General features: G+C 36.4%; 1 long non-coding RNA gene and 1 pseudogene across 2 annotated transcripts in view; one reads left to right on the top strand and one right to left on the bottom strand.

The window, feature by feature from the left end:
• LOC117672803 (DGAT1/2-independent enzyme synthesizing storage lipids-like) overlaps positions 1 to 22,673 on the top strand; it is a 30,193-nt pseudogene extending 7,520 nt beyond the window's left edge. The window contains exons 3-9 of the transcript XR_015733414.1: positions 572 to 687; positions 2,778 to 2,875; positions 4,875 to 5,039; positions 7,417 to 7,610; positions 14,169 to 14,229; positions 18,658 to 18,800; positions 20,302 to 22,673. The product of XR_015733414.1 is annotated as a DGAT1/2-independent enzyme synthesizing storage lipids-like (transcript). The remainder of the gene's footprint in view (positions 1 to 571; positions 688 to 2,777; positions 2,876 to 4,874; positions 5,040 to 7,416; positions 7,611 to 14,168; positions 14,230 to 18,657; positions 18,801 to 20,301) is intronic.
• LOC132709135 (uncharacterized) lies at positions 9,715 to 11,935 on the bottom strand. The gene is made up of 2 exons (XR_015733382.1): positions 11,323 to 11,935; positions 9,715 to 10,155 (listed from the first exon to the last, which is right to left on the bottom strand). It is a non-coding gene; the product is annotated as an uncharacterized LOC132709135 (long non-coding RNA).
• Positions 22,674 to 23,656: the final 983 nt, after the last annotated feature.

Raw genomic sequence — 23,656 nt, 5'->3', positions numbered from 1 at the left:
GGCACATAATAAATTAAAAATAAAATTCAATGAATATATTGGCTTTTATGAAACAGCAGGATAATCCCACAATAGTGAAATGGGCATTGGGAGTCATTCCACCTTCATCCGGAAGATTCTGGGGTGTTAGGAACTTAATAAAAATACTATCAAGAGGGTTACTATCTTTAAAGTAACTGATTTTACTTCAATGCTGATTCAGTTGTAACGCATTGAGATGCTTCCGGTAGCCACTATATTACACAGAGGCTCGTGCCAGGCGAGTTCGGGTTCAGCTCCTGAACGCCGTTGGCTTTTCTCTGAGATCTGGTGTCGCAAGAACGTTTTTATAATCAGCGTAACTTGTACGGATTTTCTTCGGGCATTTTGCATGAGAATATTAGGGAAATTTAGAGAGGAGGTGCGAGCTCAGCGGCTGTTTTATTCTCTGAGAAAAGAAACAAAATCTTCAGACTGGATCAGGAAGATTGACGTGTAAAGGACCAACCCTCTTTGGAGCATCATGGGTCTCTTTCCCCCTTCTATAGTCTTCACCCGTGGTCGGTAAGGCTCTTTTTGCATGAAGCCCTGATTGTGTCTGATTTTTGTTTGTTTTTCCCCTCCTCCGGTACAAGCTGAATATGAGACTGACCGGGAGCTGCTATGGGACGACCGATGGAAAGCGAAAGAAGCAACGATAACGAGAAGGCAAGTGGAGTCGAGGCGAGGAAATACCGACGGGGTTGCCTGGGAGCTTCCGTAGGTTTGCATGGTTAGGACAGGCTTTCGGTTTGCGTTTTTTTGTTTTTGTTTTTGTTTTTGTTTTTTTGTTTGGCGAACGATAAAAACAAGGCTTGAAAAGGAAAGGGGCGTAATGGAGGAGGAAAATGGCAGAACTGGTTTAATGAGTGGCTGTGGGACGGAACCGTTTCCTCTGGGCAGGTCATCCACATGTGTTGAACTTCAGGTCATACAATTCCCTACCTGGGAACTGCCTCCCTCTCCAACACATCTGGACACACCACAGTGGAGATTACAGATTAACAGAGTTAATCATCCTGGTTGTTGTTTTCTGCACTTTTTCTAGCGCCTCAACATTTTATAGTGTGATGACCAAAACTGGATGTAGTATTCTAGGTGTGGTCTTATTAAGGCTTTATAGAGTGGTATTAGTACCTCACTTGATCTTAATTGTATCCCTCTGTTGATGCAATTTAGGATTGCATTGGCTTTTTTAGCTGCTGCCACACACTGCTGGCTCATATTTAGCAGGTTGTCCACTAAAACTCCAAGATCCCTCTCACAGTTACTGCTATTAAACCTGGTTTCACCCAGTCTATATGTGTACTTTTGGTTTTTCTTGCTTAAGTGTAGGACTTTACTTTTCTCTACATTGAATTTCATTTTGTTAGATAGGGCCCAGTGATCCATCTGGATCTTGAGCCTATCTTCCAGGGTGTTAGCTATTCCTGCCAGCTTAGTATCATCTGCAAATTTGCTAACTTCTCCTACTGCGCCCATATAATCTGCTAAGTATTTTCAGAAAAGCCTTGTGGCTCATTTCTTTTGAAATTAAATACACTGACCCACTTTGCAGCAGCATATTAAAGAGAAGAAGAAATGCTTTTCAGGTTCTCAAGTACATAACATACATGTTTATGTTGGTTAACACTAATGCATCTGGGCTGCAGAAATCCCTACAGCCAATGAAGGAGAGGGGAAAGCTCTGAAAACTCTTTAATTTGAAAAGTCTATTTAGTGGTCGTCTGGATTTTGTAGCCTTGATGCTGGTGCTTTTGTGCGTGGTTATTCTTCCTGGTTATAAATGGGTATGGACATCTGAGATGTTTTGCAGGTAAGATCAGCTATGGTTTGAAGCAATTTCCAGAAGACTTGAAATAATACATTAGAAAATAGATCATGGAGAAAATCCATGTGACATATAGTTCTGTTAAGATTTGTTATGCAGATATTTTGATTAAAATATATAGTGAAATATGGGATACTGTCAACAATAAGTAAGCTTTGCTTTCCCTGTACTGACTGGGAAATTCTGGAAGCTGAAGTCTATCCATCTTAAAATTGTTAAAGTTGAGAACATTGTTCTGCAGAAGGACTGCCAGATCTGAATTGCAGAAATCAAGAGGATCCTTAGGAAGCAGCTGAAAGATAGAAAGGCTTTTTTGCCCTCTAATGGTCATCCAGTATATATAAAATTTGGAAAAAATATATTTTTGCTTCTTGATGGAGAAACATTTCATCCTGTTTTAGGACGCAGTCAAATAACACATTTTATAGAAGTATTATTCTAACTGACTTTATCTTTCTTCTCCTAGCAAAGTGTTTTCTATTTTTTTTTTGCTCCACACACAACTGCATATATTAGGAACATTCACATTTCTAGTAATTAATTTTATGCTCCATATACTTGAACTGGATCTATCATTTGGATTGGTTGATTTAGATTTGGGTGTGTTTTATCAAGATTATCTTGATTGTTGCATAGCTAGCATATTTAGACCTCTGTGATGTTTCTGACTGAGCACTTGAATTATTTTCTGTGGGATGAAGACACAATAGTGCTGTGGAAAGAATGTGACTAAATGCTGCTTGCCTTGATAGTCAACAATGATCTTCTCTACATGCCTTCAATATCTTTTGGAAGAATGGCTTCTTAACAATCTTCTTTATATAGTTGCTTGCTCAGTGCTGCTGCTTTTTACTATATTATTTGCCGTTCCACTTGCCATCGTATTATTTTTCTATATTTCCGCTTTATTCCTCCTCTTGTATGAAAGGACTTGCAAACTGAATGGAAATTATTCCAGTAATATATGGGATCCTGTGAGGCTAATAATAGCAATCATATTGGATGGATATGGAAGATTATGGCATGGTAAGCAAATGTGTAATAGTGAGAAACTTAGATTCTGTTACAGAATTATCTATATTTGTTGGATCATTCAGCATAACTGTACTTACTGAGATAATGGATGTTTAACTTATAGTATTTTGTATCAAAGTCTTCCATAAATTATTCACTTAATAAATGTGTATGGCTGCCTATATCACTGAACATTATTCTGGGTGGTGAACAGCCAAAACAATATTTGTTTTTAAACTATTATTAGCTAGCTATTATTAGCTAGTTCTCCAATTGTCAATATGTATTATACAAAAGCACTAAAATTGGAAACATTGACCAACATCCAGAGTGAACTCACAAATAATGTTAGTATTTAATACATTTTACTTATTTCTTAAATATCTGTGTCACTTTACTTTATGTGTCTTGTTTCTTTGGATTTTGTTGTTAGATGTTTGAAGGATCAGTATTAGTCCAGCCCTGCAGTATAGGCTTGGGCAATTACTTCAAATAATGTCAAATTTCTGTTCCTGATGGTTGCAAATCTAATGGTGAATAATGGTGCATGTTAAGTGTGCTGCCAGGTGAAGATGGACCTGTGGTAGATGGTCTATTGGTCATCTACCACAGCTACCATAATATGCCTACCATTATAATTAGTTCTGGCTTTTTGCTACTTGAGAAATGCCATTTTGAAGCAACTAGTGTTGCTGAATCATTTTATTGCACTGAGAGGAAAAAGAGGGTCACTGGAGGGGACTCCTGCCTTGTTTTGCCTTCCAACTTCTACTAACCCAATATGATTGGATATTATGATTCAGTAAAGGAGCCCAAAGACAGTATAGCCTTCATTATATCGTAAGATGCTTGGAAGGAGAGACTTGTCACAAAAATGCCAGCAGTGTAATTTTATTTCACATTTTTGTAGTAGAAAACATTTGCAATACGGTACAAAACTGAAAGATTGGGAAGAGGCTTTTGTTACTTAGTCAACCAACCAACACCAAACGGTTGATTATTTTCAGTGCTCTGCTTTTGGCCAAAGGGTCATTACCTGTTGGTTCAGTTCTCTGTAAGGACTACAGATTTATAAATACATCTGCTCTACTAGTATCTTGGGTTGTGACTACAAATACAAATCGCAGCATCCTTGCTAGTACCAACTGACAAGGATGCTCCAATTGTTGAGTTGAAACACTTGAGTGACAGGCTTGTTATCTTCAGATGCTCAAGTTTATGCACCATAGCATAGCTTTTTCCCTACTGCCAAGTGTTCCTCATTTCAGCACAGGAATCCATCATTGAAAGTATCTCATAAGAATTCTGCTGTGGGTGCTCTGAATAAAGAAGTGAGGCAGTAGTATTTGCTGGTTCTTCCCTCCCTGTAAAATCTGTAGCAAACATGTTCTTGGAAGGTGGGAGCAGGGTAGATACAAATTCTGGGATAGATCTTGGGATGCAAAAAGACCAGTTAATTGAAGAAAATGCCTTATCTCTTGCTCAGTCACTGGAATGTTTCAGTGATTGGATTTTTGGAAAACCGTTTCTTAAATGGTTAACACTTCCCCAAGCCATCATACTAGACATGTGCAATACAGTTTTCTTAGCAACGTTACATAAGTTGTATTATTGATGTTCTAAGAAATGCCTAATTTTTCTGGAGCAGACTACAGCTCTGGAATTTCCTGTTAGATTCCACTTAAGTACTAATTAGGTCTAATCAGCCAAGGTCAGTTAGATGCCATTGCTTGCTATGACTCCATAAATGAAAGAAGTTTTTAATTCCACAGAAAATATACTCTTAATTCAAACTATATTTGACCATAGATGGCAGCTTTCAGTACATGGGAATTTCAGGCAGTTGTTTGATTGTGACTATGGTACTTACTAGTTAATCATATCTAAAATTTGATAGTCTGCAATAGAAAGATTCATATAGTAAATGTGCATGGTATTTTAATTAGTGCATTACTGATTTATATAGCACAATATGGAATAACCGTTGATTTATATTTTGCATTTCAAACAGGGTATGAGCTACATGGCATCGAAAACATACCAGATGGGCCAGGGCTAATTATTTATTACCATGGAGCGGTTCCCTTGGACTACTTGTGTTTTCTGGCTAAAATTTTTATTCTGAAGCGCAGGTGTTGTTACTCAATAGCAGATGATTGTGTTTTCATATTTCCAGGTGATGTTTATAAATTATATTAATATGTATGATGGTAAAACATTTCATTCAGTTTGTTTTTCCAAACTTTAGGAAGCTTGAAACATGGATTTTTATATGATCAGTTTCCTGTGTTGGTAGCCAGCAGCTGTCAAAAGTTCTCAAAACTTACTTTAGAGAACACTTTCTATTTGCTAGAAATTGTTAGTTAGCATTAGTGATTTAGAAGCGTGTTAAACAAAAGAGTAGGAAAAAGTATTTACTTCTATTGAATCATATTCTTATCTATATATGAAACTAACAGTTTTACCTAGGCCTCTGACATAATCTAGTCAGTTCTTAGAATCGGTTGCTTGTGAAAAGAAAATGAAATAATAGAGAATATGACATTAGTAGAAGTGTTACACAAACCTAACCCCAAACTAACACACTGCAGTTCTGGATGTTTTGCAGAACCACTCAGTTGATGAACTGAGTTATTAGGACACAGAAAAAACCCTGTGGAAAAAACCCTTAGAGTGACCTGAACTGATTTTAGGGTTAGTGTGCATTGCTCCTTCTTTACCTGCTTTCATTCAGGAGGTCCCAGCATAGATGATGATGATGATGATGATGATGATGATGATGATGATGATGATGAATTAAACTTGCACATCATCTGACACGTCCTTCTGCTGCTAATCCATGCCAGTCTGGCTGTAATCTGTGTTCTATCAGAAAATACCCAAACAGTTTCATTCCTTTAATTTGTTCCACAAACAAGAAACAAAATTATTTATAAATTAGGTAGTGTAGGCATAATGCACCTCATCTTGCATTGGCATAGTGCTGAATTGCTATTTTATACTATATTAAATCAATTGGGGTCATTTAAAAACTACACATTTCCATGCAAATTTCAAATTCTCCATGCAGGTACATAGTTAGGCAACACAGTTAACAAAGTAGGATAAAGTTATGCTGTGGCATTGCCCATTTCTTAATCTGTTTTTCAAATATATAGTATAGACACAATTTTTGTATTACAGATTAATTTTCATAGTCTTAATAAATTCTTTCACAGTATAAATTTTGAAAATACTTTTATTTGGCCAAATATATGAAATATTTCCATAATGACTTACATGTATTAAAAATAATTTCAATGTATCAGTTCAAAATAGGTTCTGCAATTTTTAACATAGAAAATTAATTGAAAATATGTTATTGGTTGAAAGTATATTTTCATATACCGTATTTTCCTGTGTATAAGACGACTGGGTGTATAAGATGACCCCCGACTTTTCCTCTTAAAATATAGGGTTTATGCTATACTCACCGTATAAGACTACCCCTCTTCCAACGCACATCAAATAAAAATTAAAAAACATCAACTGGCTCACCCACAATGTAAAAGCAGCAGTGCTAGACCCAAAATGGCCCCTGCAACAAGCAGGAACCTCACACAGCCACAAAAAGCCCCAAAAAAACAACTTTCACACTTTACACACACAAAATTCCACATACAGCTTTGTGAGATTTTGTGTGTTTGTGTAGTTAGCGTGAAACACTACAGAAACACACTAAATCTCAGAAAGCTGCACAAATATTATTTTATTTTATTTTATTTTTATATGAAAACTAAAATTAAAACTTCCTAAACTTTAAATGGCTAGGTCTAAAAAAGAACAACTAAAAAAAACCCCAATTAACTATTTTTTTTAAAGCTCCAAAAGGGGAAAAAAACTTATCCAATAGAACAGGGGTCTCCAACCTTGGCAACTTTAAGACTTGTAGACTTCAACTCCCAGAATTCCTCAGCCAGCTTTGTTTTGCTGGCTGAGGAATTCTGGGAGTTGAAGTCCACAACTCCCTGCCTGCTTGATTGCAGGCAGGGAGTGGCTTGCTGATGGAATGGATTCAGGCAAGCGAAGCAAGACAAGCGTTGCGACTAGCAGCTAAGGTAAGCAAGCTGGAGGGGAAAATCTTTTTTCCTTTTACATGGTTCTGGCGATCCCAGCTGCGTTGCCTGATTAGCAGGCAATGCAGCTGGGATCGTCAGAGCTTGGATCGCCAGAGCCATTTAAGGCTCGTCAGAGCCTTTCGGGCTGGTCTGCCTGGTTACAGCAGAACAACACCCAGTGTATAAGACAATCCCCAACTTTTGAGAAGATTTTCATGTGTTAAAAAGTCGTCTTATATGCCGGAAAATACGGTAACTGGTATTTCAGCCTTCAGGTGAAATTAAAAATTAAAATAAATGAAGACTGAAAATGTCTTTCTCCTTACATAGAATCCCAATCAGACCCACACATTTTACAGTTCTGATTCCCTCTATTACCTTAAGGTAAAGCATTAATGCAACTTCATAGATTTTTACACATAGCATATTATTTTGTAATCTTGCACTTTCTTTCAGGTGTTCAAGTATTAACTGGTGTGACAGGTATTATTCAAAATAAAAAGGAAGAGTGTTTAAATGTTCTCAAGAAAGGCAAGCTACTTGGAATTTCTCCAGGAGGAATGAGAGAAGCACTCTTTAGTGATAAATCATACAAGCTCATATGGCATAAGCGTAAAGGTTTCGCTCAGTTAGCTGTAGATATGAAAGTGGTAAGTATGGTGTTCATATCATTATTAAATCTTTGCTGATTACATTTTATCAGACAGAACATGATGCTAAACAACTGGAAAACTTAGTTTTTTAGAGAAGTATTGTGATAGGTTTTCTTGAAGATAACAACTCACAAAGTATATTTAATGTAAATATATTTTGCTGTTTGAGAGTTAAATAAGTAAAGTAGTGGTAGCCTAGTTCATATTTCCCAATTTTGGAACAAAAGGGAATAATTTTTGACTTAATTCTTCATGGCCATGACAGCAGACCTCTTTTCCTTCAACTAGGTCCATACTGTACTTCCCCTATTGCTTATATCATATCTTCTGTGACTTCTGCTATGAAAGAAAATACTGTTCTTCCATTATCTTAATGATAAGTATTTCAATATCTCAAATATTTTCTTAATATTCAATTATTTAACAAACTACAATTTTTTATTTTTAACTCTCTGATTAGACATTCATTCAGTTAAAAAAAATGGGAAGTCCTGATCTATTCCAAAGATTTATTATTAAATAATTGACATTTTGTGTATACATCATGATGATTGAACCAGGTATCCAGTATGGAAGCAAAGTTCAAAAATATCAAGTAAGGGCCATATTAGAATGTTTAATGAAACTAATTATGCAAATAGAAATAGTTTTTAAAAAACAGTGGTGTCTTGGTACTCAACTGCTTTGAAACTCATCTAATTTGGTACTCAATACATTTTGATTTGAAAATTTTGTCCTGGTACTCATTGTTTGTTTGGTACTTGGCACACAAGTTAGAACTTGTCAGTGTAGGCTGCCTTGTGACTCATTGTATTATTCCTTATGGGAAAAAAATTGTTTGGTACTCATCGTTTCTGGTACTCATCACATCTCCTGGAAACAACAATGACTATCAAGGTACTACTGTACAGAACTTGGATAGAAAATTAAGTCTCACACAATTGGATCCTTTTCACTTAGATTCCTAGCATTTCAAATCTTTTCTGTTCCCTGGTTTTTGGTTTTTGGTTTCATTCTATCCCTTCAGACCAGAGGTGGGTTTCAGCAGGTTCTGAGCAGTTCTGGAGAACCGGTAGCAGAAATTTTGAACAGTTCGGAGAACCGGTAAATATACCTCTGACTGGCCCTGCCCCCATCTATTCTCTGCCTCCTGAGTCCCAGCTGAATGAGAGGAAATGGGGATTTTGCAGTAACCTTCTCCTGCCATGCCCACCATGTCATGCCCACCAAGCTATACCACGCCCACCAAGCCACACCCACAGAACCGGTAGTAAAAATTTTTGAATCCCACTACTATTTCAGACCCAGTATTTTGCATTTTTTAATACTCAAGAGTAGGGGGGGTATTCTAATCTTATTCAACAATTTACAGTTCACTTTATTTTTATACAAAAATAAGTATACCAAGTTTACCTATACACTGCAACACGACTATCTTGCTTGTTAGAACAGATAATCTATCATGCATTAAAGTGGGACTTTGTTTCCATTTGTGATACTCTGGCCAAAATGACCGGCTGACTTTACCATTAGTAGAGAATGCTGCATTTGTCATAAGCATTACTAAAACTGATAATCTAATTTTTATCATCACCTTATTTAAAAGCATTATGTAAAATTCTCAGTTGACCAAGGCAGGATGGGTAGGGAAGTTCAGTATCTATGGGCCTATCTGGGACTGACTATAGCACATAGAAAACAGTGACTTGAATGGGAATAAATTAAATCTTCTGTGTCCTCTTTGCATAGTCTGAACCTCAGATCCTGTCTAATGTGGTTGATCTATGCTTTTATGAATGTATTGCTTAGTGACTATTGTGCTGCTGTGATCAGTGCTTCAAGTAGGATCGCCCAGTGTCAGCACCTCAGCTATCAATGGTGCATCCCATGCAGGGTCTTGCCTTGCCATGGCACTTCCTCTGCTTGATTTTTCTTGCATATCTGTTTCTGCTTCAGGCACTTTTTCAGGATCTAATCTTTTGGTGTCATTTTACCGATGTACACTTGAATATTCTGAGTTTCATCCACAACAATCACTTTGACACCAGATTCCTCCTCCTCTCTCTCAGACCGCTCAACAAACCCTGGCACTGCAGCCGAATAAAGCCTTGAGCAGGAAACAGGTTTATTTATTCTCCAGGTTTGCCGCAGACAAAGGTTGAGGTCAATATGCAATAACACAAAGTTGGCTTTGGGATCTACTGCAACCTAACGCCGTTTAAATAGCCGCGCCACTCAGTCTTCCAATCGGCTACGCTCCCGGGTTTCCAGCCCCGCAATTGCGCCAGCTGCCACGTCACTCGGATGCGCAAATAGGCGGCAGCAAACAACCAAACGGCCCCTATCCCGTCCGCAGCATGACCGTCCGCCTACCAAGCCTCTATCACCCCCATCACCGTGAATATGCCCTTCCCCCCATTGCAGCCCACGATCCTTCCATAGCGTTTCCGGTTTTGCATGGTGAGATCTTTGCTTTGCTCTTATCCCCAGTGTGTCAAGCGTGGGATGTCTCAACAGGCGGCTCCCCCTACCAGGAATCCACCTGCAAGATATAAAGGAAAGGGTTAGTACAGGTTCGTTAATTGTTCGTCTTTCTGCCACCTCCAGGTTTATGAGGATATTTTCTGTGGTACAATTTCCGCAGTTTATTCGCCTTAAGGTTTTCAACAGGAACCCAGGATGCCGCCTCCAACGGGTAGCCCTTCCATTGTACTAAATACTTAAGCCTTCCTCTACTTATTTTGGAGTCCAGTATGTCAACAATTTCATATTGGTCCCCACTCAGCGGCCCTGGACGTTCTAAAGGGTCCCGTACACTATCTACAGGTTTTAGCAGACTGCTGTGAAATACCGGGTGAACTTTACCCAGTAAAGATGGTAACTTTAATTCAACTGTTACCGGGTTTATGACTTTCGTAATAGTGAACAGTCCAAGGTATTTGGGACCTAGTTTTCTACTGGGTACTTTCAGCTTGATGTATTTAGTAGACACATATACCTGGTCCCCCACCCGGAATGGCTTATGATCCATTCTTTTCCTATCAGCATATAGCTTATACTCCTTTGACGCTTTCTGTAATGCTTCCTCAAGCGTGGGATGTCTCGACACTCTCTTTCTCATCCAAACATTGTGAGAAACTTCCAGATCTTTATATTGGCAGCCCTCATATCCTTGCTTTGGTCAGTTCACTATACTGACTGGCAAGTCATACACATTGATGGTGTATATCTTGTTCTTCCCATTGAATTGGCCCTTCAGGACCTGTGTTATCCTTTAATGGTACTTAAATGTTGTTGTCTTCTTTGCCTGCCATGTGATTCCCGTGTAATTGTGGGATACCAGGTACTTGTAACTGGTCTGAATGTTTGCTATGTCATCTGCTGGTATTTCCACCCATCAGTTTTTAAACTACCTTCTCTTTTCTACCATGCCGTAGCTTTCTTGCAAATGAACAACACTTGGTGTCAGAAGTGAATTCTTCTGCAGCAGTAATGGATGCTAGAGTCAAAGGTTTGATTAAAACAAAGAACAAACATTTTTTAAAAACTTTCTGTTTGTTTATTAAAAGGTTTATTAAACCTGTTTTACAGTGTTCACACTGTTTTACAGCAATTATTGTTGCACTGTAAATTAGAATCAGCAAAAGACTGGAAGATCTGTTGCAACATTACCAAGCAATCTTTACAGAATAGTGGTTTTTTTTTTTACCGTTAGCTTCTTCTTCTTCCTCCTCTTCTTTTTTTTTTAAAGATGCTTGAAAGTCATTGCCAAACTTGAGGCTTCCTAGGAATGTGGAAATCAAAGGCAATTCTTTCAGCAAGGATTTCTTAACAGCAAGGATTACATGACAGCAATTAGTTACCATGAAAAAAACTTAGATATATAGTTAAATAGCTGAAGATGCTGCCATATGTTCTAAAGTTGTCCTGGAACGTGACATGTATATATATTTGAGCTACATGAACATTTATTTATTTATTTATTCAATTTATATGCCGCCCCTCTCCGAAGACCCAGGGTGGCTCACAATACACTCAAAAAATCACTATAAAAACACTTAAAAATTAAAAACATTAAAAACATTAAAACCCATTCACACCATTCATGGCCGGATCTCGTCAGATCGCAAAGCAAGATCAACGGCCCCAGGCCTGCTGGAAAAGCCAGGTCTTCATTGCTTTTCAGAAAGCCAATAGGGTGGGGATGGTCCGGACCTCAGGAGGTAACTGGTTCCAGAGAGCTGGGGCAGCAATAGACAAGGCCCTCCCCACGGGCCCGCCAGCCAGCATTGTTTAGCTGACGGGACCCGGAGGAGACCAACTCTGTGGGATCTTACCGGTCGCTGGGAGCTATGCGGTAGAAGGAAGTCTCGAAGATAACCTGGCCCTGAGCCATGTAGGGCCATGTAGGGCTTTAAAGGTAATAACCACCTTGAATTGTGACTGGAGACCAATAGGGAGCCAGTGCAGCTCGCAGCACATTCTGCGTCACTGAACTAAAAAAAGAAAAAAGAAAATAGCACTGTTCTAGGAAGTGGCTGGAGCAGATATCTTTGAATTGTATAATACATTTATATTCGGGGATTAAGAAAGCAATGCCTTTTAAATCCTATTGCAAAATTTGAGGCTTGTTATGGGCCATGAAAAAAGTAAGGTAATAAAAGTTTTATCTTCAGATTACGTCTACAAATTAAACCAAAATAATTGAATAGTTAGTAAGAGTTCTTAAACTAAGGAATAAATATGGTATTTTGATAGTGCTACTATTGATTGCATTATTGAGTAAAGATAAAATTATTTTGGCCATAAGAAACGAGAGTGTTTCTCTCTTAAAGAAACCAGATTGTCCCTTGATAATGCAACTGATACACATTAAGTAGTAGATATTCACATATCTACTGAATGTTTTCTGAATGTGCAACAGGAAACTTTTATGAAAGTATTTGCTGCAAGTGTTCAAATTCCCTGTGTGCCATTGGCCCTAAAAAAGTTCCCTGTTTTTTCTGGGTGACAACATTATTGTTTCCATTTTAGAAGGTGTGTTTATTTTAGTACTGACTGTTCTATATTTATCACAAATTCTCTTTATAATTTGTGCTTGAAAAAAAGCCATTCTGGTTCATGAGATTCATATTATATAGAAGGAACTGTGAATAACCAAATATATTATGGATATTGAGCAAAACAAATGTAAAATATAATCCAGAACTCCCTGCTACATGATTGAGTAATTGATTGATATTTAATGTGGGTGGATATTTAATGTGACATGCAATCCAAACTAGTACATTATATTCAACTCTTAGTTTAAGACCGTAGCAAAATGTCCATTTTCTTCCCAAAAGAAAAGGGAAAATAGAAAAAGGGTTCTTCATATGCTTGGAAGCAGCCAGACGTCATTGTTTGTATATATTTATGTTTTCCTTTCTTTTCCTTTATACTTTTCTATCCCTATTCTCTTTTTACTCTTTATTTTTTTCTTGATCATTAGTTTATGCTGTTGTTCTAATGTGTATGCTTTGCAAAATATAATAAAATTATTTGACCAGACATCACTACATTATGATTGGTGTTGCTAGTCTTATATTTGTTTTAAGCATATAGAAATTGAAGATTATGAGGCTGAAAGGCAGAGTCTTAAATATTAAGAAAAACTATCGTTGATCAATGATAATAATTAGGCATACCTTAAGTGCAGATTGAGTTAGAAAAGATAAGAATGTTAGGGCTGTGCATCAGAACTAAGCAAGATCAGTAAGAAATTATAATACCTGCTCTGTGAAAAGACCTCAGCGTATCAAAATAAGGGGTGCCCAAGTGATTAATGTTTATCCCAACTTTTGTGCAAAGAGTAGCTTAAAATGGTGAGGAACCTCGCTCCTCTCATACATATTCAAAACAGCCACATGTGCCTCTTTGACAAAGTCTTCACCTTCTGAAATTTTTATAATGATGTTTTTTATAATTTTAAAACTTTTAATTACTCTGATTTTAATGTTTCATTATATTGATGATCTCGTGTACTGCCCAGAGCCCCTCTCCAAGGGAAATGGAAAATTAATAAATATGAAGTATAGGTAGTCCTTGACTTAGGACCACAATTGAGTCCAAAATGTCTGTTGTTAAACGAGACAGTTGTTAAGTGAGCTTTGCTCCAATTTACAACTTTCTTTGCCACAGTTGTTAAATGAATCACTGCAGTTCTTAAGTTAGTAACATTGTTGTTAAGTGAATCTAGCTCCCTCATTGACTTTGGTTTCAGAAAGTCACAACTGGTGATCACATGACCCTGGGACACTGCAAACGTCATAAATATGAGTCAGTTGCCAAATGTCTTATTTTTGATCATGTGACCAGGAGATTGTTGCAATGGTTGTAAGTGTGAAAACTGTCCCAAGTCACTTTTTTCACTTTGAACAGTCACAAAATGAATTGTTGTAAATTGAAGACTACCTGTATAAATAAATAAATAAATAAAATAGGGGCTGATGGTCTCTTAATACTTTAATATAATTAAATATTTTTTTAAAAAATATATCTTTTTTTTTTCTTTAGCCTATTATACCCATGTGTACACAAAATATTCGAGAAGGATATTGGATCTTTGGGCAATCAAGTAAGGCATACTTATATTGCATATTTTAATTTGAAAATTATTTGTTGTTCAGTCTATAGCTCTATGTTTTCCATAGCATTTAGATAGAGTGTATAAGACACAAAGAGGTCCCTAGCCCATTCTCTTTGGGAAGCAGAGTTTAACTGAGCTCACGGCTGAGTCTACCAGGTTAATAGACTGATAAATTATTTTTATTCTATTGTACTTTTAATTGCCTTGATGAAGAAACACTTTTCTTGGGAAACTAAAACAATGTATTGCATGGTACACAGTCATCCCTGTGCTTTATAGGTGAAGCAAGAGGTTTTCTTGAAGTACAATACAAATGCAGAGTTTGTTCTTTAGCTTCACACTATTCCAAACACTTAGGAACTTTCAGATTGTCGGAAGGTCTGCAAAAAATAGCTGCTTTGTTTACCCTTTTCTCTATTTGGCAAATGAAGAGGGAAGGAGAAAATATGCACAACAATTACAGCTTTTAATCACAGGAGTGATATGCATCAAGGCCTCTCCAGAATACTTTGCAAACAGATGTTGTAACCCTATTACAATTTGTTACACCCTGTTCTCTGCTCATTGCTGATAACTGAAGAGCAATATTTGAAATAAAAATGTAGCACAGTGAAGTATATCAAGCGCAGGAAATCAGGAGCCAAGTTGGTTCAAATGAATACAGGTTTATTGCAGGTTAACATTCTAAGAATCTGAACTACTAATGGTCGAAGTGAATCGGTGGTAGATAAGAGTGAACAGAATTCAAGGTGGGCTGGACTTAGATCTCTTGTGGGTGCAAAGGGACTTGAGACTGATGATGCACCTGTGATTGATATATTGAATTTTTTCCAGTCCTTTTAATTAATTCTTTACATGCCAGATTTCTTATTCATTCAACCATACCCTGAACTCCCCATCATTTTATGCTATAAATTATTAATCTGCTTTCTGTCTTGTTAGAATTTAGTTGTAACATTTCCATACAGAATTTTTGTGGCAGTCTGAAATCAGAACCAAATTTATCAGTTCTCACAGTATTAACTAAGCCAGGAGCTAAATACATTTATTACTACTGGTAGCTTCAGCATCCTGCTATGCAATGTCTTTTCATTTGAATCTTTGCACTGTTGGTAAGCTTCTGATTAGCTTGTTACCCCTTGCAGAAATCTTTCCTTACTTGGTTGTAAACTTGATCAGATTATTGGCAAGCTCCTTCAGTATCTAGAATGCAATTAATTTGGAGACTTAAATTCATTTCCTGACCATGTTTCTTTGAGTTTCAAACCACAACCCACTTTCTTTATTCTGGTTTTTTTAAATGGCATTGTAAAGCATGTTCTTTTGTTGGAAATGAAGAAAACAAGAGATATTTAATAGCAGTCTTCTCTGTTAGTATTTTTCTGTTTTACATTTTACATACACACGTGTGTGTGTGTTTCATTTTTTATTACTTTTATACATATTATAATTTTTCCCTTTTTATAAAAACTTTTATTTCTTGATTTTCTTTTATATATGTTTTCTACTTTTTTTATAAAGGCTCTGCTCTACTTCTTTAGGACTTATAAACAGTGCCACAAGAGAAAAAACACTATTTGTCTGCCTCTTGTGCAGTTATAAAAAATACTACAGAATAAATTTTTGCATGAAAAATAACAAAGGAAAGTGTCTGGTAACATGGTTACATGCAATGTGTATTCAATGCTTGTATTCTTACCTATGGAGGACTCAAATGACACTTGCAATAGGTGTAAATTGGTTAGATTACTTGAAGAAAAGGTGAAGAATTTGAAGGCAGGTAAGCCATTAAAACTCCTGACACTCCCGCACTAGACACTTTCAAGTGTGTTTATTTATCAAACTTATTTGCCACCCATCTTACGGTTTAGGCAAATTTCCATAGTGGACATGAAGAACATGATGAACTGTTAAAATCAGAAGTCTCTATCCAAACAAGAGGAAAGGCAAGGGTAGTATGTCACATAAAGAACAAAAAGATTGAGAAGGCAGCCCAGGCCTTCTCTGGAACTGCGCAGTAAATTTCATATCATTCCCCAGGAAGGAAACATATAGACAGCTGAAGAAAAGACTTTCTCAAATGTTTCAGTGATAAGTAAGATTCCAATAATAAGAAATAAAGTAGCTTAGACTTTCTCAAAGAAAAAAGGTGTGCAATGACTCAATATTTAGAAGAACAGAGTCATCTATTTGTAGACCAGACAATTTCTTAAGGGAAGTATGTTGTCTACCAGGTGCAAAGATTAAAAATGTGACAGAAATAATCAAGCCTATGGATTGCTATCTATTTCTCCTCAGTCACGTTGGAACAAATGATACAACTAAGAGCCTGAAAACAATTTCAATGAACTATGAGCAATTAGGCAGGAAAGCCAAAGAGACAGGAGTGCAGGTGGTGCTTTCATCTGTCAACAAATGAAAAGGGTCAACATCCAATGTGAGAACATAGTAGAAGTAAATTTCTGGCTAAAGAATGGTACCATCTATATTATGGATTACTCACTATGTACAGGAAGGGCTTCTTGCAAGAGATAGACTGCACCTCACAAAGACCAGCAAGTAAGTGGTCTGGCTTTGCACCTGTCTGGGAAACATCTGGCTCAGACCATCTGAAGGGCTTTAAACTAAAACTGGAGGAAGGAGATTAGTTCACAGGATTAAACCCACCACAGCAAACCAGAAAGGGAATGGTGAACAAAGGGCACACAAGTACTGTACAAATCAGGAGATACAGGAAGCAAAACTAGGGTCAATCATAAAAGGGTTCAAATGCCTGAATACCAGTGCCCAAAGTATGGGGAACAATCAGGGAGAGCATAAAATCCTAGTTTAACAATGTTGAGTGAGTTTCTGCTTCTTGTTCATAATTTCAAGAGTACAGGAAGCCTTTACTTAGATCAGGACTGATAGACCAGAGATTCCTATCATATCGGTACGTGCTACTTCTAGTAACCAAAACTACTGATATTTCTCAACTATAAATTACTGCTGAGAAAATTGTTGCTTTACTGTTGTTATTGAAAGGTCCTAATCTTGTCTAAATTTTTCAATCTCTGCTTCCTTATTAACAGTAATTCAGTGTAAAGAAGATCACATTTTGATAGCAGATAATCTGATGTGCTGAAAAAAAGAGGGCATCCTCAGGTTACCAACAGCACCCTCCGGATATTATCTGTAGATCTTTCAAATTACATTTTTAATTTTAAAATTACTAAAATCTAGCAGCTGAAAAGATTACCATGCCCTGCCTTAGAAGAAGAATTGCTGTTGGCAGTTTCTATCTTAAATTATACTAATAAAGTAAAATCAAGTAGAGAAGGGTTATGTTCTTGAGACAGAATTCTCAATGCTAGGCAAATTTATAATTCTTGTAGTTCCTATGAAGAAAAAAGTATGATTTAAGACACAAACAAAAGTGATCTTACCTTAGAATCAGATTCCATTTCTCACAGTTCCCTAGGTTGAATGTGTAAGCATATATATAAAATTATTTTAAAAACAACAGTTTAAGTACTCATATTTTGAAGGGGAAAAAAGTAAATCATATTAGAATAAGCAAATATATGCATTTCTTTCTGTCTGTGGGATTTTTTCCCTTTGCAGAGTATTTCCATAATTACTATTTAGCTAAAATACTCAGTCTTTGGAATCTAAAGATAGAAGCATGGTATATGGGTATCTGCCAATTCAAATGTTAACAAAGAGAAATTCATTACAATCTAGTGAAATCTTGGTTGAATCCAGAGAAAGCATTAAATGAATTAAGCTTTGCCTGAGGAACAGGATAGAAAAGCAGTTTTCCCTATGTGCCTTTTCTTGTTGGTTCCTTTTGCTTGGGGAAAAAAAAAAATCTCTACTCTATCTGACTGGTGCAGCCTATGAGCTATGTTACAAAACTGAACAACATAGAAAGAATTAATAAAAATAAATAAATTTTGCTGAATCTGGGCTTCTACTGAAGCCCAATGTCTATAAAAGCTCTTCATAAAATTTTTCCAATTGTGAAATAACCAGCCAACATACAACCCAAAAATAGAGAATATGATCTCTTTCATCAATTTTTTCCTAGGTTAATCTGCTATACAGATTCCTTGTTCTCCAGCTGAAACAATGGATTTTGTTAAACCCGTTTTTTAAGGGAGTGACTTTGGGATGCAATACTAAATAGAAATCCCTCTATTTTAATTTTTTGCTTGCTAGAAACTGTTTGTGTGTGTGTGTGTGTGTGTGTGTGTGTGTGCGCGCACGTACATGCAGATGTGTATAATTTTTATTTAAATGAATAGCTTTATGACTATATTGCAGCTGAAGAGCAACTATAGTTCTAAAGAGTGATTCCAATAACATGTACAGTAGTTTAGGTATTTAAACTGATTCAAGTTATGTTTTAGTTTTAACTTTTTTTTTCTTTCACAGGACCTTTAGCTAGGAGACTATATGAATATAGTCGAATCCCCTTCCTTCCAGTGTGTGGTGGATTTCCAGTCAAATTTCGTACTTACATTGGAGAACCCATTTTGTATAATCCAAATGTAACTGCTGAGGAATTGGCTACAAAGGTATGCTTTGTTTAGCAGTTTAAACTTCTTCAATTCCTGCTAAATTGTCAACAAATATTTGTATTTTAAATTAATGAATTACATTGATTTAATGTCTCAAAGTTTTTTATAAGACTAATATAATTCAAATTATTCCTTGAAAAGTATTTTCTTTTTGTGTTTTCAAAACAGTGCAAATAAAATCTAGTAATGACCAAATTCTATTACTAAATTGTGGAAATTACACTTAGTGGCATTAACCTTAAAATGGTTCGGTGTTTACAAACAGGTAGCTTCAAATAAAACCAACCAAAATATTTTAGATGACTTTATATTCTTTGAATGGATTGGTAAGTTCTAACTATTGTGGGTTTTAAACATTATTTATTTTATTTTATTAATTTATTTTACCATTATTTTTTCAATTTCTGTAGCTGCCCATTTCATTCTTACTCTGGGTAGCTTGCAACTCAAGAAATAGATTACAGTTAAAACACTGAAACGTTTTAAAACAATAAGAAACAATAAAAACATCAAAAAATATACATAGCAGCTGAGATACTTGGCCAGTTAGCAATACAACCAGGAAACAGAGCCCTTAACACATTTAGGACCCCAGATTTATTTATAGATTAATATTATGATTTGTAGATTAATGTATCAAGCTATTGTGCCTTCAGAAATTTATAGTCTAGTTGTTTTGGCATGTGATGCCCTATAGCACTCTCCCAAGCGGAGGAGTTGAAAGAGTTTAGGTTTAGAAGATAAGGGGTCAGTAGATATATTTTCAGCCTCCTTCTGATCTGTGCAATATACATGTCTTATATGGAAGGCAGGCTGGTTGCAGTTGTTTTTTCTGCGGTCTTAACTATCTGTTGGAGTATGTACCTGTCCAGTTTAGTTGCTCTAACAAACCAGTATAGATGTACAAATGACAGACTCAATAATTCCTCTGTAAAACCGTATCAACAGCTCCTGGGACAGTCTGAACTTCCTGAGGTTGCAGGAAGAACATTCTTGGTTGTGCCTTTTTAGTGATGGTTCTAATATTAAATGCCCACTTCAAGACCTTGGATTATAGAACCACAAAATCTGAAGAACTCTACTGCTGACAATTTTCTGACAAATATAGTAAGAGGTGGTAGAATAGAAGGGCTTTATTTAAAAATAAAAAAGAATATAGAAAAGAAGAGTCATAATCTGACAGACTTTATTTAGTCTAGATCTGGGAATTGGAGTGAGAAGGGACCCCCAAATCATTTCTCAAGATATTGCTAGCCTGTATACTTTTCTATGAGAATAAAAAAATTAAACAGCAACTATATTTTTATATAATGCCTCCCTTTGCTCCGAACCTTTGGGGACACAGAACAGATTGGGTCTAGATAGTACCTGGATGTGAGAGTACCAAGGATGTAGCTTCCATAAATTTAGCATTTATTCTTCTAGTAAATCCTTATTACCAACATAATTGTGATAATGAAATGTTTTATTATTTCCTTTTTTTCTCTTTCATTTTCAGACCCAAATTGCACTCCAGTCATTAATTAGAAAGCACCAGCAAATTCCTGGAAGCATCTGTCGGGCTTTATTGGAAAGATTTCACAAAGAAAAGAAAAAGGAATAAATTTGTCAAATGTTATGATTAGGCCAAGTGAGGTAGCACACTGCTAATAATGAGTTTGATAATCATCTAGGATATCAAAATTTCTAATTTATATTATTTTCTAATTTAGTATTGTACTTTTTTGGGCAAAGAAAGGATAAAGTATTACGCGATTTTTCATTTGTAGGCAAAAAGCACTTGAATAGCTTTTCATAAGGCTTTTAAGACATGGGTGTATTTCAAGGTTGAAGTATTACTTAGAGACTTTGGTGTGCTTACAGGTGAATGATACAATACTAGTATTGTACAATACTAGTATTAGTAAGAAGTTGCATATAAGGAGATCCCAAATTCAGTTAAGGCGAGGCTACACATGTGCAATCGCGGTGGAGATTTTAGTCACTCTTCCTCTTCATATGTGTAAAATGGATAAAAGGCAGATTCTGTCAAAGAAAAACTGCAAGTGTAATTAGAATAAATATTTGCTATAATTGAATAACACGAACATAATCATAGCAATCCTAAATTAGGATGAATTTAGGGAAGAATTATTTTGTTTTTGCTTTCTATTTACTCTCACAGAGTGTTTACTCCGTGATTTTATCTATATGAATTTGAATTTCAGCACCGGGCCTGGTAGCTCAGCAGACTAAAAGCATTGTGATTAACATCAGCTGTCTGCTATTAACTGTAAGTTTGAATCTCACCAGGTCCAAGGTTGACTCAGCCTTCCATCCTTTCTAAGGTAGGTTAAATGAGGACCCAGTTTGTGGGGGCAATAAGCTGACTTTGTATAAATATACAAAAGTATGAAGGCTATTGCTTAACGCATTGTAAGCCGCCCTGAGTCTTCAGAGAAGGGCGGCATATAAATCAAATAAAAAATAAAAAATAAAAAATAATAATAAAAAAATAATACAACCATTTCATTGGATTCATTAATCACACTAATCAATATTTTTTAGACTGATTTGATTCCTTGGCTGCTGTTTATATTGTGCATTTCACTACTGTATTGTTTTTAAATATTGTAAGCCCTCCAGAATTGCTAATGTGAGATAGGCAGTTGTATAAATATTTTTTTAAAATATTAAAATTATATTGAATAAGATAGCATTTATGTTGTGCTTCACTGCAATATGTATTGGAATGGATCTGTCAATATACATTTAATGGTAAAGAATTTCACTATTGGGTTTTTGTGAAACAGACAATGTTGAAGCAATATTTCATCAGACTTTTTAACAAAGTAAATTTTTATGGGATGTATTTTGAGTGGAAAGAAATTTTAGAAAATTTTGTTTCTATCAAACATATTCAAATTGATGATCTGTCTGGATAAGCATATAGAGAAGGCTGGTACAAGACATTGCCTGCATGCAGCCCATCAGCCATATTTATTTAATAATAAAAAAATAAATTTATCCTCACCCTCAGGAAGGATCTGCAACCATTGCCACGAAGACACACTGCTCCAACATTTCCAGGCCTTACCAATGCTGCCAGCTCAGTTGCTGCTCCACCAGCCATCAGACAATTATAGGTAGTCCTCGCCTTGCAGCAGTTCACTTAGTGACCATTTAAATTTGCAACAGCACTGAAAAATTAATGGATGATTGTTTTTCACACTTACCACAGTAGAAGCATCCCTATAGTCACATGATCAAAATTCAGACACTTGGGAAGTGACTCACACTTATGACCATTGCAGTGTTCCAGGGTCATGTGATTACCTTTTGCGACCTTCTGACAAGCAAAGTCAATCGGAAAACCAGATTTGCTTAACAATTGTTACTAATCTGACAACTGAAATGATTCATTTAACAACTGGGACAAGAAAGGTCATAAAATGGGGGAAAATTTACTTAACAAATGTTTTACTTAGCAACAAAAGTTTTAGGCTCAATTGTGGTCGTAAATCGAGGACTACCTGTAATTGGCATACCAGCTATTTCTTTGCAGACAGCTAATATTTTTAATTTATTAACATGGCCTTTTTCCATCTACAACTTGCGTAGCTCTGATGTAGCGGGTTGTGCAAATAGTTTTAAGATTGAATTTCAGATGTTTTGGCTAAAAAATGAATAAAAACACTGAAATAAATAAATAATAATTATGTGGAAACCAATCTGATCTAAAGCTTCTTTCAGTGAAAACTGACATTGGGCTTTGTAAGAGAATGTATTTATGGATGCTTCTTTGGAGATCTGATGTTGGCAATTGGACTTATTATCCTTTAGTTATGTTTTTTATCTTTATATTTATGAATAAACTCAGATATTCTAAAACATAGAGTTACCGTGGCCTTTTTTCTAAATGGAACTCTTTTGGAATATGTACTGTAGCCCTCGATACGACCACAGATGGAATTTTGGTAATAAGGCAGGATAATCATTAAAACAATCAACTAGATGACTGAACTCAATTTCAAAACCATTTTATGATGGCTGTAAAGTGAGCCACTATGGTTGTTAAGCAAACCATGTGGTCCTTAAGTGAATCCAGTGCACGCAATAGGCTTTCTAGCAGAAAACAGCAAAAAAAAAAAATGTGGCATAGTCGGGGGCACGTGACTATGGAACACTGCAACTAGTTGTAAATTGAGTGGGTTGCCTACACCTGAAATGTAGTCAAATGATTGTGGGGCTGCTGTGTGACATTTTACAGTGGTTAGAAGTGCTTTACAGGCCACAAAGTAACCTTTTGGAGGCCACCATAACTTCAAATGGTCATTAAGCAACCAGGTATTAACCAAGGACTACCTGTAATTTTTCCAGTTCCAGAAAAAGTAATGACTGACAATATTACCTAACCTACAAATCAGTGGTGGGTTTCAAAAATTTTTACTACCAGTTCTATGGATGTGGCTTGGTGGGCTGGCATGGCTTGGTGGGTGTGGCTTGGTGGGCATGGATACTGTAAAGTCTACATTTCCTCCTGATCAGCTGGGATTTGGGAGGCAGAGAATAGATGGGGGCGGGGCCAGTCAGTATTTTTACTACCGGTTCTCCGAACTACTAAAAATTTCCGCTACCGGTTCTTCAGAATTGGTCAGAACCTGCTGAAACCCACCTCTGCTACAAATCTCTCCTGAGTTCATGTATGGCAGGGCTGTCAAATAACTGGTCCTCAGGCCAGATGCATCACGCACTGGCCATGCTCACCCCCGGTTTAGCAAAGGGGGAAAAAAGTCCCAATACATCATGTGACGCTACCGTGATGACGTGAGTTTGACACCCCGATGTACGGTGAATCATTTTTAACAGTGCTT

The sequence above is a fragment of the Pantherophis guttatus genome, chromosome 3 (genome assembly GCF_059756535.1).
Source record: "Pantherophis guttatus breed Tessera chromosome 3, ASM5975653v1, whole genome shotgun sequence".
Lineage (NCBI taxonomy): Eukaryota > Metazoa > Chordata > Lepidosauria > Squamata > Colubridae > Pantherophis > Pantherophis guttatus.
Note: the sequence above shows the minus strand (reverse complement) of the source record. Positions and strands in the feature narration are given on the sequence as shown.